Source organism: Pelobates fuscus, chromosome 1, assembly GCF_036172605.1.
Source record: "Pelobates fuscus isolate aPelFus1 chromosome 1, aPelFus1.pri, whole genome shotgun sequence".
NCBI lineage: Eukaryota > Metazoa > Chordata > Amphibia > Anura > Pelobatidae > Pelobates > Pelobates fuscus.
This window is the reverse complement of record NC_086317.1, coordinates 213,679,313-213,698,397: the sequence shown is the minus strand read 5'-3', so window position 1 is coordinate 213,698,397 and position 19,085 is coordinate 213,679,313. Positions and strand designations below refer to the sequence as shown.

Here is a 19,085-nt window from a genome sequence, read left to right as displayed (position 1 = left end):
CTTTCTTCTCTGATGACTAAACACTGTGAAACTTTTTCCATAGTGTTGTTCCATTACGTCTGAAAAATGCTAAATAAAGATTTAAAAATAAAAATAAAATAAAAGGTTTCTGCATTTGGATATAAACTTGAGCAGTAACAGTTCTAAGCTGAAACAATATTTTTTTGATATTAGACTACTTTACTATTAGTTATCTTTAACTTTTTGTATGTCAGCTTATTTTCTTATTACTTGTATCACGTATGTGTTACCATATGTTACTACCGTATATCCATTAATTGTGAATTGTGTATTTCTCGTATGATTCTGCTATTCACATTCACATCTGCTCTGTAAATTATTATTACAATAAAATAAAATAATAAACAATATAATATAATAATATTTTTTAAAAAATTTACACACACACTATATCTGTTTTTTTAATCTCTCTCTCTCTCTCTCTCTCTCTCTATAAAATAATTTAATATATGTAATTAAATTATAGACAATTGATGTTTGGAAAAATAATTGTAAAATAAAAAACAAATTCATAGCACCCAAATCTTGTACTAAAAAAAAACATTACATGTAAAACATTGACATTTTACGTGAGTTCTGTAGGTTATACATGGGTTTGCGCCTATTTTGTTATGGTCTCTTTTTATATCAAAAGTGACTTACCATAGGCTCTGGTGCATTGTCACAGAAGAAAATCTCAAAATGTTTTTTTCTTATTGCAGAAACTTAGAAATCCTTTGATATGTATTGCTAGTTTAAAGGACATGACTATAGCTTACAAAATTTGACATGAAATGCTACCTATGACACGTATAACTGAACTAAGATGTAACACATGTCATTTACATTGCTTGTAATAAAATACCCCTGCGTCAGATATCAAAATTACACAGGAAAAGTTCGCATATAACCCCACATGTGTTTAATGTTCAGGATATCTCCCACTGGGCGCAAGACAATGGGAACATTACTAACAAAGATACTGAACACTTGTTTGACTCTCATCCAGATCCGTACATGAAAGAACATAACTGTGAAATAATGTAAAACAATATCTAAATCAAACAAGAATCTACTAACTGAAGGATTATTGTTACATAGTAATGTTGGTTGAAAAAACACACGTCTTTGAATATCTACATAATAATCTCAGTCAAATGTGTTTTTTTTCCCCCATTTTTTTGTTTTTATTGTGCAACAAAGTGTTTTGTCTACTGCACCTTTCTCCTACAATTGTTGTTAGGGGTTTGTGTGTCTCAGTATTATCAGTATAGTTTGTACTTCATTCTTTAACTGCTGTCAGCATCCCTATCAACAGGTACCACTGTTCTGGGGTTCTGCGTAATAAAATTTCAGAGGCTTTAAGACAAAGGCACATGGCAAACAAAAATTAACAAGTAAGCAATTTACAAAGCTCTGCATTTGGCCTTAGCAAAACAATTTGTCAGTGTACCCCTGTGCTCATTATTTTATATTCTAGAAAAAGCACTTGGTGGTGTAGTAATGCTGGGGTTAACGAGCATTGTTTCTTGTTGAATAGAATGATCTGAGGAGCAAAATATATTATTCTTTTATTATTTAGTATTTTTAAATGTAGCTATAATTTGCCTTGACAGAGTACCATATCCATTCAATACTATTTCAAATGGTATTATAGAATCATGTGTAAATCTAAATAAAACAAAAAAAATGAAGGCATAATAAAAATATATTTAATTCCATATGGCAACAGTTCTCTTCAGGTGGGATGAACCTATTTCACCATATTTATAAATAATAAAAAGACCTTTGTGACACTGTACAAACTACAAGGCTATTCTCTAACATGTGAATTGCAAGGATTTCAAGGTGAAGTTAATTTAAGTGAAGAGAATTTCAAAAGATTACATTAGATGTCATTAGAAAAAATAATTTTCACTTAGAGTTTGACTGTTTTACCCTTAAAGGGATACGCCACTGTCCAAATATAAAAAATATATAAAATCACTGTTAGTACATATACTCCCAATTGAAAAATGCATGCACTTATTATACATTTTTATTGGAGGTATTTCAAAAGCTATAGTTTTCTCATCTGCTGCATTTGAAAGCCCTCCCCTTCTTCCCCCACCCAGACCTTTCGTGGTTGTCCAATCACAGATATTCCAAAGCAGCTCAATGATATGTCTTTGCAAGGCAGGTGCTCTGGGCAATTGCAGCTTCTTGAGTTTAGCTCCACTGAACTAAGCAACCAGGAAGTAGCAGGACCCAGTTGTCTGATTCATGACCGAGGGGTATAACAAAGTTAATTTATAAAAATGCCAGTTTCTATTAAAATCTGCACTTTTTGCAAAATGGAAAAGAGGACACTCTCTTGGATAAAACTTACCAGGAAAGGTTAAAGGATCTTAACATGTATAGCTTGGTGGAAAGACGAGACAGGGGGGATATAATAGAAACATTTAAATACATAAAGGGAATCAACACAGTAAAGGAGGAGACTATATTTAAAAGAAGAAAAACTACCACAACAAGAGGACATAGTCTAAAATTAGAGGGACAAAGGTTTAAAAATAATATCAGGAAGTATTACTTTACTGAGAGGGTAGTGGATGCATGGAATAGCCTTCCAGCTGAAGTGGTAGAGGTTAACACAGTAAAGGAGTTTAAGCATGCGTGGGATAGGCATAAGGCTATCCTAACTATAAGATAAGGCCAGGGACTAATGAAAGTATTTAGAAAATTGGGCAGACTAGATGGGCCGAATGGTTCTTATCTGCCGTCACATTCTATGTTTCTATGTTTCTATGTTTCATTTATAAAGCATTACAGCAATCTGAAATACTTTAGGTGTAATATGGAGTGTCCCTTTAAAGCAGCTGTGTCACACCGAACATATCTTTACTCAATTAAATTTCTCTCAATCTTCTTTTCTATTTTTCTTAAAATACATAAGGCAAAGTAAGGACTAATTTGCCTTGTATATTTACCTACACTCAAAAAAAACTTAGAAAGGGCGGAGTTTAAGGCAAACTTCACATCCATTGTCAAAACAAATTTAGCATACCTTGACAGCGCAAGGGTTAATTAAGTAATGACTTACAAGCCCTTGCTAGACAGCAGCCACATTGTAACATTAAAAATAAATAACAACCCTATGGATGTCAACATGACACCCAGGGTACTATAATGGATGTGGGGGCATATCTGATAAATGTTTGATACTAGCGAATGTACCATTGCTAGCAAGGCCCTCTCACAATAATGGCTGGGGCTTTAATATAAATAATGGGGGGTAGACAAATCACCTGCTCCAGCCCATTGCCAGCAGGTGGGGGCTATTTAGTAAAAGAAAAGGGGGCAACATTCTAATGTATGTACTTGCCCCCACCTGTAGTCGGCAGATGGAGGCTATTATGATATAACCAAAAGGTTTTTCTAATAGAAGTGTAAAGTCCTGTGTGGGCGATAACCCCTTATTGTGTAATCAATGCATAAACAAACTAAGTAAGGAGTTTGTTAGGGTAAGGTCATATCATCCCTGGTTGTCAGGAGTCCTTGTAAAAGATATTGTTAAAACGTAACATTTAATAATATATGCAAATAAAAGTGTTTATTCAGACACCCATCATACCAAGATTTCCACCAAGTGTAAATAATTAATAATAAAAGAAAAGATGAAAAGAAAAAATATATTGAAAGGAAAAAGTAATGAATAAAAAAAAGAGCTTTATGCTCTATAAGTTTCCTGATCAGACTTTAGACAATTATGTCAGGTAGATGGAGCAGAACGGTGCTGTCCTGGTCAGACTTAATTATAATAGATTCTGTTTGGCCTGTTAGAACGAAAAAAAAGGGGAACGCTCAGCTAAACAGTGGAATTAAAACCAGTGAAGTTTTTAATATATACAATCAATTCACTTGTTATCACTATTAGTGTTGTTTCAGTGTAAGTGGGGGTTCTTAATGTTACCAATATTTCGCTTGACACTGTGTCAGGGAGACTCTTGTTGCTATAGTTGATATGTATCAATATTTAGAAAAAGATCAATATGTGCTGGATCCATATACACCAACTGTTACAAAGTAGGACTCATAGTTAATACTGTGAATCAGCTATTTCGGCAAACAAGTAGTTTTGCAGGGAGAAGGGGAATAGTGAGAGCTGATTATAGAGTATGGTAGTATTTTACAACCTAATTTATTTAAAGCCTTCAAGGGCACCCTTTACCCCTGAACATCTCTGATTTGGTGTGTGAGCAAGAGTCTCTAATTTCCCACTGCAAAATAATTTAGTGTGCAGAAAATGCCCATGTAGATGTCCGGAGGAAATAATAACTTCGGAGTCTCTGTTGGACTCAAAATAGAGTGTAGCAGGCTAAAACAGCTTAATAGTCTAAGTCCAATTACTAACTAAGCATTTATCAGGAGCATTCTGCCCCTAAAACCTTGGTAATCTGAAAAATGGAACAGTAACAGGCTAAAACAGATTGATAATCTGAGTCTGATTGCTAAGCGGTCGAATAGCTGTCCAAGCATTTTGCGGGAACATTATGTCCCTAGTAATTTAATAGTCTGCAAAAGAAACTTAATAGTCTGCAAAATTACTAAACAACTTTGTATTCTGAGTCTGATACCTAACTAAGCGTCTGCAAAATTTGTCAGAAGACAGTTATCTCCTGCTGGATTAGATTTCTAACTTCTATATTAGAACAGTATGGTTACTAACTCTGCGTGTTTACAGAAGTATAACGTCCCTGAAGCGCGTTTCGCTGTGCAGCAACCTTAAGCCTCACGGCTCATCAGAGGAGAACCGGATCAGAGGAAAAAGACGGTATTTTATGGGAGGAGCTGTTTCTCCATTGGGTAGTTTGAATTAGTATCAGCCAACAGGAGCTGCTGGTTCACTTTGTCATTCGTAATAGAATTATTGGAGAATTTGTTAACCCTAGGTTTGCAGGGAAAAGTTAAATGGTTCAAGGGAACGTGTAAAAAGTATATGTAGACTTTGAAATACTTGGTTAGATTCTGAAAGTGGATAATTACTATGGGATAATTAAATACTCTTAAGGTAAATTGTATGAGAGCAAAAACTGATTCTGGTGTCCACATTGGATATAGTTGATGGTGGTATAAAAGAATATGTAAATTATCTAGTTGGATCCAAATTGAAAAGGATTATATATAAGTGATTAAAATAAAACTTTATTTTAGGATTACAGTAATAGAATTATCAGAGAATGTTTATTTTTATTTTTTCTAATGATTCCAGGGAACGTCTAAAACGTATATGTAGACTTTAGAAAACTTGGTTAAATTCTGAAAGTTGATAAAATAATGAAATGCTATTATGGTAAATTGTATGAGATCAAAAAACGATTCTGGTGTCCACATTGGATATAGTTGATAGTTAGAAAATATGTAAAAAAAAAATATTAACATGTCAGTGGGGTAGATAGATCAAAATCTTGAAAGATCCAAATTGAAAAGGATTTTATATAAGTGATTAAAAAATTACACATCCCTTTTGTTGCAATCCAAGACTGTTAATGGGAACAAAGTTAAATGGACAGACATTTGATAGTATTAGGGAAAGTAGTAAGATGAAAGATAATCCTTTTGTAGAAGATTTAATGTATAAATGGTGTAAAATGTAATTCTTCGTTCAAACCCCTAGGGGCTAACGTCTGGAATTCATATATCCATTTTGATTCTCTCTTCAATAGCCGAATATTGAAGTCTCTTTTCAATTGCTTGAACTTTTAAATGAGATGGATCTCCATCATGTACCCTTTGGATGTGATTAGATATGGGAGTCGACAAAGTTTGGGTTGGTAACTGAGTTTATGTGTTGGAGAATTCTTCTTCTTAGTTGCTGATACATTTTGCCTACATACTGTAAGTTGCAGCTACATGTAATATTGTATACAACCCGTGTGGTTCTGCAATTAATGAAATCCTGTATTGGGTATGTGTTTTTAGTTCTAGAGCTCAATTATTTTAGAGGGCCTTATGAACTCATATGCTTTGCACCTACTGCATCTATATTTTCCTTTAGCCTGAGTCAACCATGTCTCGGGTTCGGTATTGGTTCAAGGTGGCTATGTATAAGATTTTTTGGTCTCCACGCCGTTATACTAAGGAACGGTGAAATTTTTTCTTGTAGGTTCTGATTGTGTCTTAAATTTTTTAGAGAATATTTATGTTAGCAAGTTCCAGTGTTGATCGGATGTTCCTATGCAACGTATTTGTTTGTCTGTGGATTTAGGTCTTACGGTCCTCAAACGTGGACCTTTCCATAGTGTTAACTCTTTGATATGCCTTCTTTAGAACCCTGTTCAGGTATCCTTGTGCCTTAAATCTTTGTTTTATTTCTTTTGCTTCTTTTTGAAAGGTGTCATCATTAAAACAATTTATTTGTGCTCTAAGATATTGACCATATGGAATTCCTGCTCTCCGGTGGAAAGGGTGATGGCTCTGCCAATGTAATAAGTTATTATAGCAGTGATTTTTCAGAAAAGTTCTGTGGGGACTTGGCCATCGATTATTAGTCGGATTTTAAGGTCTAGTAATTCAAATTCACTCTCATCTATCATGGAGGTCAACTGTAGCCCTATTAAAATTTAGCAATTGAGCTGGTCCAAAAGAGAAGCACATCATCAATGTATTTATACATATAACCATCATTGATGGTTACAGATAGAATTGTTTCCTCCCACCAACCCAGTTAGAAGTTGGCATAGCTGTGCCCATAGCAGTGCCTTTAAGCTGTAAGTAATAATTGCCATTAAAAGTAATTGTGAGTTAAAATAAAACGCAGTAGACCGATTAGAAACTTCGTCTGAGGGATGGAGTATTTGAATGATTTCTCCAAAAAGTATGATGTTGCTTCTAACCCTTTCTCATGTGGGATGTTGTTATACAGGGCAACCATGTCCATGCTTGCCACTAGAATGTTGGGAGGTACCATTAAGTCCTCTAGGGTCAGCAGGGTTTGTTTAGTATCCTGTAAGTTAGAGGTTAGATTTGTTACAAAGCAATGTAGTATGCTTTCTAAAAACTTGCTGGCATTTTCTGTTAAAGAATGATTGCGTGAAACTATCGGGTCTTGCAGGTGGGTTAGTTCAATTTTTGTGTACTTTGGGCAAACGATAGAAGGTGGCGATAGTAGGTGTATTTTTGGGCATAATTAATTTTGTTCATTACTTGTAATAATGTTATCGTTGGCTGCTGAGGTAAGTAGTTGTCTTAAGAGATCTAGGTAACCAGATGTAGGGTCCCCAGATAATTTGGTGTAACAAGAAGTGTCCTTAAGATGTTCCATGCACATGGACACGTAGTGATTGCGGTTAAGTAGGACCGTTTTCCCCCCTTAATCAGAAGGTTTCATTATTATCTCTTTGCGTGTACTGAGTTCTTTCAGTCTTCGTTCCTTTCATAAAAAAAATACCTTATATAAAATAAAAAAAATAGCAGAAAGAACTCCTGGGTGCACACCCAAATGAAATGTAATGCACACTTCTATGAGTGGACATGTGCCAATGTAGAACCACAAGCCAGAGACATTGCATAGGAAGGCAGAAACAATGCTTCACTGCTATGCTAATAAAGATATAAATAAAACATAAGAAGAAGATTTGGCACCAAAATGAAAGGGAATTTAAAAGGTAAAAGGGTTAACAAATACATTGGGGACACTTAGAGTTGGAGGGACCATAAAAAAATCCCTAAACACAAGCCTGTGACAAAGCCACTTTAAATTTGAAATTCCCTTTTAATTCCCAGCAATTCTCACTTCAGTAAATAAACCTGGTAGTCTCGTTTATTCATTCCGCTTTAGTTGCCTAATTACTGTCTGCAGACGTTTGGTGTAGAACAGTTTTTTCAACATGGTTATTTTGATATAATATTTTTTTTAACTTACTTGTCAACTTGCCACAATATGCTATTCAGTGAATAAACTCCTCATCCTGATAACAATGCTTTCCTATTTGCCTCTGATCTCACCACAAATATATGGTAATAAACTATACATCTGCTTTCTCTTTTGACTTTCCACTCTCATCCATCCCTTCCAAGCCCTACAGTGATGATGTCTGACAGCACACCATTCAGGGAGTGATGTTAAATTATGTACAATCATGATCATCACCTCCCTGCCCTTTGGTTCCAAGACTTCCAATACAACCCTTCGAAATATGTATGAACATTATTTATACATGACCTCATTGTGTCTAAATATAGCAGTTTAATTTTGCCTAGGGTAATTAAAATATATTCTATTTCATAAGCATATTTTGTAACACAAGCTGTAAAGGGGTTGAAAGTTAAAACCCCTGAACAAAGCAAGCACAAATAAACAACAAGAATAGGAAAGAAAAATCACGTTAAAGAACACAGAAAAATGAAGGTGATGTGTGTATATCATAATCTGCACAAACATCCTATTGGTTTCCATGGTAATTGTTCTACTTTTACAACCTAGCCTTAGTTATGCTAATTTATACAGTCTTCCAAAAGAATAGGTAAAACACAAGACTCGTCAAAAGACGGTCACAAAATGGTGACCAGTACATCCATGCAGTCAGAATTCTTCTATCTATAATAGAGACAAGCAATGATGCAGTAGGAACATTTTTCCTTTGGCTAAAATCCATGTTAAAATAAAGACGCTTGTACAGTTGGAAAGCTAAACAAAAGCAAGATAATCATCTGTGAAAGACTTCTTCATCGGATAGCTGTCCTTTACTTCTGCTTTGATCCTTCCAGGCCGTCTCTTACTTCCTCTCTACCCTCACTTGCTGTTGCTCAAGCATTCATTTCATCCTCTCATCCTGTTATATCTAACTTTCCAACTGTTGACCGTATTTCACTGGTTTTGAAAACTCCCCAAATAAAATGAGTCTTTTGTGTGAAGAAACTAATGCAGACTGGAGTCTGCATTAGTTTCTTCACACAAAAGACTCATTTTATTTGTACAACTTTGGGGCATATCCCTAAAAGTTAATAAATTCAATAACTTTCCTTGATTTTCTTTTTTGAACCATATGTGTTATGTTCGTGAAAAAACAGATGTAAAAAATGAAAATCGCAATGGTGCCGTTAGTAATTATATAAAATAGGAAAGATGAAATATAATATTGAAAGTTTTTAATTTAAGGATTACTATATGCAAGTTTTCAAGAACACAGCAAAATGTTCGTTTGGCACATTTAGGAACATCAGTAGTTCTTTCTTTTAGTGTAATTAATGCTGAGAATAGTTTCAGTTTGAAAGTAGGAATAGAAAATCAACAGGAAAACAAAAAAATATATCAGAGAGTGAATATTCTACTGTACATTTGTTCACAAAAATTAATATAAAAAAATCTCTGATATTGAAGAACATGACCTATCATCTTATTCCTTGCACATCTTATACATACAAGGAAATGAAGGAATAGTTGGAGAACATGAAGCTGAGAAGACAAGCAGAGGATAAAGAAAAACAGCAGTAAATTTGCAGGATAGAGAGAAACAAGAAAAACTGGGCAAGAGCAAATCCATTACACAACCAATGGAAGAATGGACAAGAATGCATAACCACACAAATGAAAATGAAAGTATTGTTAGGCATACATTCTGTTTTTTATCATAATGTGGTCACGGTCCTTGTAGGCCATAACATGTGGGAAAAGGTATACCTAAGAACGTTACTGCCAAATGGAGCATCGATAGATGCAAAAACAACAAAAGGACAACAATTGACAAAAGAAGAGAGAACCAGATAGCTGCCTTACAAATCTATTATATTGAAGTCTAATGCTTGATAGCCCGGGAGATAGCCAATACAATGACAGTGTCAAGCACAGACCTATTTGCCAAAACATCAGAGTGATAGTGAAAGCTTTGAGACACATCTGAGGTCCAGAAGAGTGGACAAAGAGGGAATAACACTAATGAAAAGACTTTGAAATTTAAAATAGTACTTGAGAACTCTGACCATATCCCAAGCATGTAGAAGACCCTCTTTATCTGTGGCCGGTTTTGTTCAAAAGGAAGCTTGCATGGTCTTCTCATTAATGGAAGAAGTGCAGACATCCTTGTAATAAAGGAATAAACCAAAACCTGCCGACGTGAAAATAACCTTCCATGTTAAGGTTTACAGGTCTAAATGCCTGAAGGTTCAAGTGAAATAAAAGCAGCCAAGGCGGCAACAGACAAAGCCAACATACCAAGACCCGCAAGGCCACAGAGGGGCTATCAGAGCAAAGGAATGGTTATCTGTATAGCAAAGGAGAACATTGCTTAATTCACCACCGGAACAGTATCTCTCTACAGAGCAAATTTAGTACATTTTCTTGAGGAAAAAAACAAAAGAAGCTGAAGACTTCTTCTAATCGTAACGACACAGTAGCTGAACTAGTTTGGCATACAAGAAAACAGCAATGCACAAAAATAAAGTGCACTCTGTTATTGTTCTGCCTATTCATTTGGGAGATTCAATATCCCAGGAGTTATGGCTCTCATAGACTGTGAGCATATTAAGAATAAATATTTTTTCCATACATGGAAGTTTTTTTCATAGAGTTGCATACGCATACATGACTAAAGGATCTGGAGTTCCATGGAGCCATCTTTTCATTTAGCGTTCAAATATTAAACAATTGTTAATGTTTTACTGCTATACGAGAGTCCCCAGCAGCCCATCCCCTCTTTGCTGCTTGGGCTAATGAGAATGCAACACCCTGCGCAGCAATGTGGTGCTGTAATTGGCTGAGAGTGTCAGATGACTGCTTTCAACCTATCACAGCGACCTTTGCTGGTATGAATTAGTATGGCTAGAAGGAAGTGAGGAATCTATGCCTTAGCTATACCTCTAGTAGGATCCAGTCTGTTAGTGGCCAGTGGCCGTTTTTAGTGTTAAACTGCTCAAAAATGGTTCAACACTAAAAGGGACAGCAGACTCCAAGCACTGTAATAAATTCAGTAAGATGAAATGGTTATACTGCCTACAATGTGCCATTATTCTAGAATTCATAGGTGCATTCATTAAATGCATTTATTAATCCATGCACTTTTGCCAATTTTACTATCATAATACTTATAAAAGATTTATTGGTCATTAAAATGTATTGCTCTGCTAGTGTAGGTGTGTTCAACACAGTAGAGGTAAAAAAAAAAAAAAAGTTATGGGTTCACGGTCACCTGGATCTGAGTTCAAGCCATTTAGTTATTTTAGCATATGACATTAATGGACAGTCACTGGAGAACAAGCTAGCATAACAAATTGCACTTACAGTTGCCTTACTGGGATGGACTGGCTAATGGAATTGTTGCACAATCAGTTATCTTGCCAGAGTGATGTAAACAGGATGTGTTTGTGAATAGAATACCTAGTTTTAAATCATTTTTTGGAAGGCAATTATTCAATATGAAATGGAAGATAGGGATCTAATTGCATTAGATATTTATAAAACATGTCTGTTGAAAACAAATTCAAAAAGAAAATAGAGGGCGCAAAAGTACATAAAAAAATCATCAAAATTAATCATAATAAACGATCTCAAACAATAATTGAAAATCCTTTCTATAAATGGTAGTCTATTACCGCTGGGAATATGGTATTTGGATGGAGATAAGGAATGCTATGAATGAAAAACTACAAGATTATCTAAATACACTGTGAGTCAAGAGCACCAAAAGCTTTGATTAAAACCGATTAAAGTTAGAGTGCCTATGAATAAAAAAACGACCATGTTTTAAGTGAACTTGGGTTGGAATCTTTATCGTACCCAAGAACACTCTCACCTGCTCAGTATCAACATGTTTAAAGAGCTGTGCACAGCAAGGCAGTGGATTTTTTTTCCATATTCCTTTAATCCATGACTTTTGTCAGACAGGGCTATGACTGTTTGCCTTGACCTGTGGGACAGATTTATTTTAATGTAATATGGGACGATGACGTAATGATAGTTTCCCTTTTTTGTCATTTTTTCATATTTGTTTAAAATTGCCTCTTTTTTAATTACTTTTATTTGTTGTGCTGAGCAAGAACAAGGGTAACATGTCATACCTTTAAAGTGAACAATAAAAATATTGTCTAGTACACAAGGCATGTAAAGTGCTAGATATTGTAAACATGAGACAGTTTAGTGAGTAGAGCATATGCACTGAAAGGAGTTGCTGAACGAGAAATAGAGAACGCTGTTAAACAAGTTGAATATTTTTTATCAAAGAGTGAAACCCTCAGGAGGCACCCCATTTAGGTAAGAACTAAATGTCCTGCATGCAGATAGGGATATAGACAGGCCAGCAGCTCAATAGGATGGAATTCCAGATGCAGCTCTGAGCTACATTGCCAGAGAGAGAGCGTCCCAGGTTCTCAACTGAAATCAGCATGGCCCAGTCAAGGGATGGTTTCCTGCCTTCACACACAGCCTTGCCTTGCGGACCCTCAGGTACGGTGGCATACTTGATTCTCCAAGCCATAGGTTTCTGCTGAGTGCCCCTAAGAACTTGGATACTCCATGCAGACTTTGCAGGGCTGCTTATTATCTTCTGCAGAGGTTGGAGTAGCATGCGGCTTTTGCCATCTTGAGTGCGGCGTGGTACTTTGTTGCTTGTGTTGCGGTAATCCAGCGCACCTTCAGCCAGGAACGGGAGCCTCCAGGGGTAGACCGGGATCACTCCCCCGGTCCACGGGGATGGGAGGGGCCTCAAGCAGCAGGACGCTTCTCAACCCCTCCAGGCCTCCAAACCAGTTCTCCGTTGCCGTGGACACCCAGGGACATCAGACACGCTTCTGGACATCCCCACTCCATCAAGAAACACCTTAGGGGCACGTAGAGTTGGCAGTGGGGGTATAGACGGCAGAATATTTGCATTATAGCATTTTAAGTGCCGGACCTCACTCTGGATGCATTCGGCCGGCATGGCCGTTAGGCCCCATCCCCCTCGTTTTTTAATTGTGGTATCTAGGATGATTTGTTTTAACCACACCTGATAATTACATCATGATATGCTATTATTCAGCAACACCTGCCTTTATTCATAAGGATTTATGGACTAAAGCTGAAGCTTTGAATCTGTCATCAGCCTAGGAATGGCTGCTATAACATTTCCAACCGATGTATAGACACTTCGCACATCTCGTGGAAAATAATGTAATATATCATTTGAAGATGCATTGTTCAATGAGCAAAGTCATGTGTGTGCTTCTTTATATGAACTTGATCTTTTTATGTCTTTGGTGAAAAAGTATGGCTCAGTTATGTCAAAGTCCTCACAAAGCTTAGTAAGGTCTGTCTTTTAATTTCTGTCTTATTACTAAGTACTGAAAGAAGTGCTGCAATTTAGACAAAGCAGGCATTAAGAAACGAAGGGAGAAACAATAGAAATAAATACAACAGATCCTTTAGAAATTGAAGCTATTCTTCTTGTTTGCATTGCACTTTTAAACAATTAACATTTTTAGTACATTTGCAATGTTAATCAAAGTATGAGCTCATCTGCCAAGGCAGACTTCTCAGGTAAGTATTACGATAACAAGTATGGTTCTAACATGAAAAGTCATGATCTTTTTTTTTTTTACTACCCACCACTAACCAAGCACAGACAAGAGTAGACTCAATTTTCTTTACACCCTATTGTCAGCAGAAGAAGGCCAAAAGAAATGGACGCTACCCTCTGGAATGCTCAGTATAATCTCAAGCTTTGTTTTTGTTTTTAGACTTCCTGTTCTCTGCCATCACCTATTGAATTGGGACATACATTGGCATAAATATTTATAGATCAGTTTATTATTTGCTGGGAAACAATAGCAAAAATCATAAAATTACACTTCAAAACTAGAAAGAGCTCTGTGGTATTTGCGATTACAACTCGCATGAGTGAGCTCTATCTTGGATCCATCTACACCTATTTAAAATTCTTCCTTCAGACCAATGTTAACTGGAGGGGAGCACATTAAGCTCTGCTTAGGATTGGTGGAAGTAATTCACTGGGCAGCAGCTGCTATATGCAGCTGCCTGTATCTATTAATTAAAGGATCACTATAGGGTCAGGAACACAAAAATGTATGTTTGTGACATCATCAAAATGGCTGATTTTTAGCCAACCCAATGCTTTCCCACAGGGAAAGCACTGGAGTGGCTAAAATCGGCATGGGGCGGAGCCAAATGCCATTTTGGCCAATCAGGACCTCGTGTTAGAGATGCACTGAATCAATGCATCTCTATGACGAAAATTCAGCGTCTCCATGCAGAGCACGGGGATGCTGAATGGCAGGGCTGCTTACTGTGCAGCCCTGAGCCAGGAAGCCCCTCCAGTGGCCATCTGAGGAGTGGCCACTTGGGTGTGTCCCTAGAGGCAATGTAAACACTGCCTTGTCACTGAAAAGGCAGTGTTTACATGAAAATGCCTGAAGGGAGCTATTATACTCAACAGAACAACTACATTAAGCTGTAGTTGTTCTGGTGACTATTGTGTCCCTTTAAGTCTTTTCTGAAAGTGATATATCAGAAGAAAAAATGACAGAGAAAAAAGCCCATATGACATCACCACCATGCAGTGCAGGGTTTGAAAACACAATCTGCCTGTTGAAAGAACAATGTAAAAATAACAGAAATACTATGTACATTCTTTTTTTTCTTTCGAGCACTTTTTATACTTCCAGAGGTTAGAGATAACTTTATTTTCCCCAAAACACACAGTCCCACAGTATGTATATTACATTGTTTTAAGAAAAAGAACATGTTTTTTAGAAAAAATAAAAATATGAATTTATTAAGCACCTAGTGAGTCATATTCTGTGTCATATACAATCACTAACACACACTTGCATATACTCTCTTGCTCTCACTCAGACACCTCATGGTCCTGTTTGCTTCAGTGCAGTAGAACAGGTGTTGGATCAAATTGTCACCAAGGCAACTGTGGCAAGTAAGCTGCAAGAGTCAGCATTCTAAAGGGTAGGGGAGATGGGGATTTGACGGGAGTGTAACTCTCATTAAGATAAGCAGCTGCAATATGCATATTGTGATATGTTGCCCTGATATATAGGTCATTTTCGAGCTTCAATACATAGAGTCTAGTGACAATGTCAATTACCATTTGTAACAATTAGGCTTTGTGACATAAATTATGAACATTTCATTTAAAAAAACAAAACAAAAAAACAAGCAGATCATATAATATCTATTACTAAAGAAAGTTTCCAGATTTACTTATTTGGCCCAATTTTAGTCAAGTTTAGATAAGATTCCATTATGGAATTGGAACCCCTAAAACATAAGGAAACTACACTAATAAATACTTAACAAAAAATACTCACATACTAAAAAGTGCTAAAGTTGCAGTTCAGAAAGTACTTTGCTAACATTTATTTTAGAATTAGAGACCAAATAATTAATATGTACAGCTGTCAGAGGGGAACCCAAATATTTATAAGCGCACTATGCAGTAGAGACCCTAGCAAAAATGCTTCTTAGGTTTTACAGAACAAGACTAAAAAAAGAAACTCATTTAAAAAGTATATTTGCCAATTATTGCGACATTTCTAGGAAGCTATCAGAGAGATAAGCAGACAGTCACATCTTATCTGGAAATAAATAGTTTTTTTTAGATCAGGAGGTATTGTAAGTATTTAGTGTAGGATTCACACAACCATTATTTTAGGAAAATATACAATTTACAGTATACAGGTTAGATTATTACAGCCAAAGGGCAGCTTTTTTAAAAATTCTAAAAAGTGCATACAGCAAACATGATTAGGTAGAAATCAGCCCTTAACTTTAGAGGTCATTTTTTTTTAACAGAGATAGACAATTAGACTCACAGATAATATTTGATTTGAATGTGGGATTGCATATTTTACCTGTCACATGTGTTTGTCTCCTGTGTGCGTGTCTGCTGTGTTTTGTTCACCACGGCTAAAGCTCTTCTGCAGCACTTCCCAGTTTAATGATTCCGTTACGGTCTCTCCAACCTACTGGAAATTGCAAAATACTTCCTTGAGCATTGAGTATACATGAGAGAGGAGAAGGAGGGGACAAATGACACATGAATGCACCCACAACATTGTGGCAAGTGAAAACACATACATGCCCATGTGATAGATAAATTGTTTTATTAATTCAGATGACATACTCACTATAATAAATCTATATAAGTATATAATATTCTAAGTTAGGATGGTTGAAGACTTTGCAATTTCCTAATGATCAAAGACAATTCAATTTCTTGTTACTGACTAGAACCCCCATCGCAGCACTCCCCACTCTGCAAGTATTTAATTAATATTGCTTCTTTTGACACACTATACCATTGTCAGATTACCTTGCCCCGGGTCATAATGTTTTGGTCATATACATCTTCCCAAAGTGTCATTTTTATATAATATAATAATATACACAGCCCTAGGTCAGTTATTTATTTATAAAATATTTTACCAGTAAAGATAGATTGAGATTTCTCTCGTTTTCAAGTATGTCATGGGATTCCTGGGTGGCATTGTTCCAGTACCACACATCTATCTGCCTACACATATATTTGGAGTTTATTTTCCTATTTATATCCAGTCTTGGGCTGATCAATGCCTAGACATGGTTCCTGTTAGCCCAGGCATGTGTTTCATTTAATTTTTCTTTTCCTACTTTTGACTTTCTCCTATATCTTGAAATTGCTGTCTTAAGATTTCCTGACATTGACTTACTAACCAAAATTGTAACCTCCAACATCCTTAACTTTGTCTTGTACATTGACCATGATTATCTGTTTGCAGGTATTTTATTTATCCATCTTTGGAGCATTTGTTAAGCTTGGACATATCTATAGATTGGTAATACAGCTACAGGTCCTTCCCCTTTATTTTTTATAATTAGGGCCCTGCCTGCTGTTAAGTGGTGGGTAATATACAAAAATTAGTACTAGAAACCAGTTGGTGTATATATAGGGATATACAAAAAATGAATACCGGAAACCAAACACAAATTCCTCTCCCATTAATATTAGTAGACACCCACCTGATGCCAAATGGCTGCCCAGTCAGTAGTTTTAAACATTTAATAGATCTTTTACAATCTCAAAATGTGCTATGCTTCTTTACCCACAGGTTAGAAAACGCGCTTACATTATCTCAAAATAATGTTCACAGCAGTATATATGAATAAGAAAAAAAAACATTTTAACAAATATAGAGTGGGAGAGAGGCAATATGGTCACTCATGCAGGCTCAATGTGAAAACACTTGGCTGGCAGCTCTTTCAGATGGCAATGATGAAGCACATGTATCAAATCCACAAGAGCATTGTGCAGGTAACCGTAGATTATATGGTAAGTATTCTGACTCCCCACTTTTTCCATCCAGGCATGGGTGGAAGACGCATTCCTTTTTCCCCACCCGTGATCTAAGGTCACATCAGACACATAAGGGGTTACCATGTAGAATAGTAGTACGTGGTTACCATATAGAATTTGTGGATTTAGCTGTGCAACATTACCTCCCTTGGGAGATTATTTTCGTGATTGGGAGATCGTATAACTCAAAGAGAAGTGAGCTATGCAGCAGGTCTCTCCTTTTGCTCCAGGCTTCATGAGTAAACAGTATTGGATCCCTAAGAAGGGTGGTGGCCATTTATCAACTTCAAGCCTTTGAACGCTTATGTCAGGTATCATTACTGCAAGATGGAAGGTATCTTCTGTCTTCGGGACCTATTACTTCTGGCAGATTGGATGGTGAAGTTGGAACTAAAGGACGTGTATCTTACCATTCCTATCGTGTCAGGGTCAGAAGTAGTGTTTCCGATGTCTCACTTGGGGCTATCGCCTAGGTTTTTTACCTTTATAAGTTAAATTCGGCCATTCTAAGGCCCGGTAATAGGTCTTAGGTATTTTCCTATTATCTACTTAAGTTCTGCGTGTTGGGCATCTACATTAATCTTGACACCAATTAATCACATTTTTGGGCTTTCTGGTTGATCTGACACAGCAAACACATCTACCAACAAGCATATTCCAGAATATCAAGGAGAAGATCAGATGCCTGTTCTTCCGAGACCAACTCACTCTGACGCACTTGGCATGGATGTTTGGCTTACTCTTGGTGTCAATTCAAGCAATTGTTCCTGAGCCCCTGCATTACTATGGCCTCCAACATTTGAAGGCATCTTATATACAGGAAGACCTCTTATATGACACACAAATATTCTTGAATGCAGAAAAAAAGGAAGAGCTGTGATGGTGGCTCCATAACATGGATGCGTGGAATGCTGGGCCAGTTTTTATTCAGTTCCAGATCTTGTCATTGATTCAAATACCACCTTATATGGTTGGGGTGTACAGGAGAGTCTCTGCTGGTAGCAGATGGTCTGAAGAGGAGTTGTCTCTGTACATAAATTGCCTAAAACTCTTGGCCAGTTCATCTGTCATTTGCAGTCTTTTCCAGAAGCATTCAGTGTTCCATACTACTGAAGATGGAAAATGTTTACTGCAGTGAGATACATCAAGAACCTGGGAGGAAATAAATCAGGATTCTCATGAACTTGAAAAACCAAGAAAAAAAGTATATACACTAAAGGTGAAGAAAACGTATAACTGGAAGTGATCCCAGGTGTACTTCACAGTCACCTAAGAAAATATACACATATACAAAGAAGTGGAAATCACCCAGAATACGTATAAATGTAGTATATATAATATAATAGAATGACCTGAATTTAAGTAGACTCTCCAGGCATATGTTCTGTGTAAATAAATCAAATAGCTAACATAGCGTAAAATAGTATATTATAAGGATGTGAATAAATGTGATATGAATGCACTCACAAACGGATGAGGGAATCAGGCCTTTCACCCACTCAGGGGTACTGTGATGAATATGAGATGCAATATCTTCTAACCAAATATGTAAGATAAGAAAATCAAATATAGTGAAGTACGTTTAAAATAATATATAACAAATTTATTGGTCGCACTTACACTTCAGTAATATAAAAACAGCATGTCTCCAAATTATTTTGGACTCCTGGATAGATGTTTCTTCCAAAGTGACCACAGTAGGAGTCTGGGAGCAGCAATTGGAGAACAGCAGAACATACAATAAACACACATAAAAAAGTAGTTCACAAG

The 19,085-nt window shown here is 36.4% G+C and overlaps 1 protein-coding gene across 3 annotated transcripts in view; it reads right to left on the bottom strand.

The window, feature by feature from the left end:
* The window catches only part of CSF3R (colony stimulating factor 3 receptor), a 61,494-nt gene extending 45,555 nt beyond the window's left edge, over positions 1-15,939 (bottom strand). For all 3 annotated transcript variants that reach the window (XM_063454582.1, XM_063454600.1, XM_063454592.1), the window contains exon 1: positions 15,835-15,939. The gene's annotated coding sequence lies outside the window, so the exon portion shown is untranslated. The remainder of the gene's footprint in view (positions 1-15,834) is intronic.
* Positions 15,940-19,085: the final 3,146 nt, after the last annotated feature.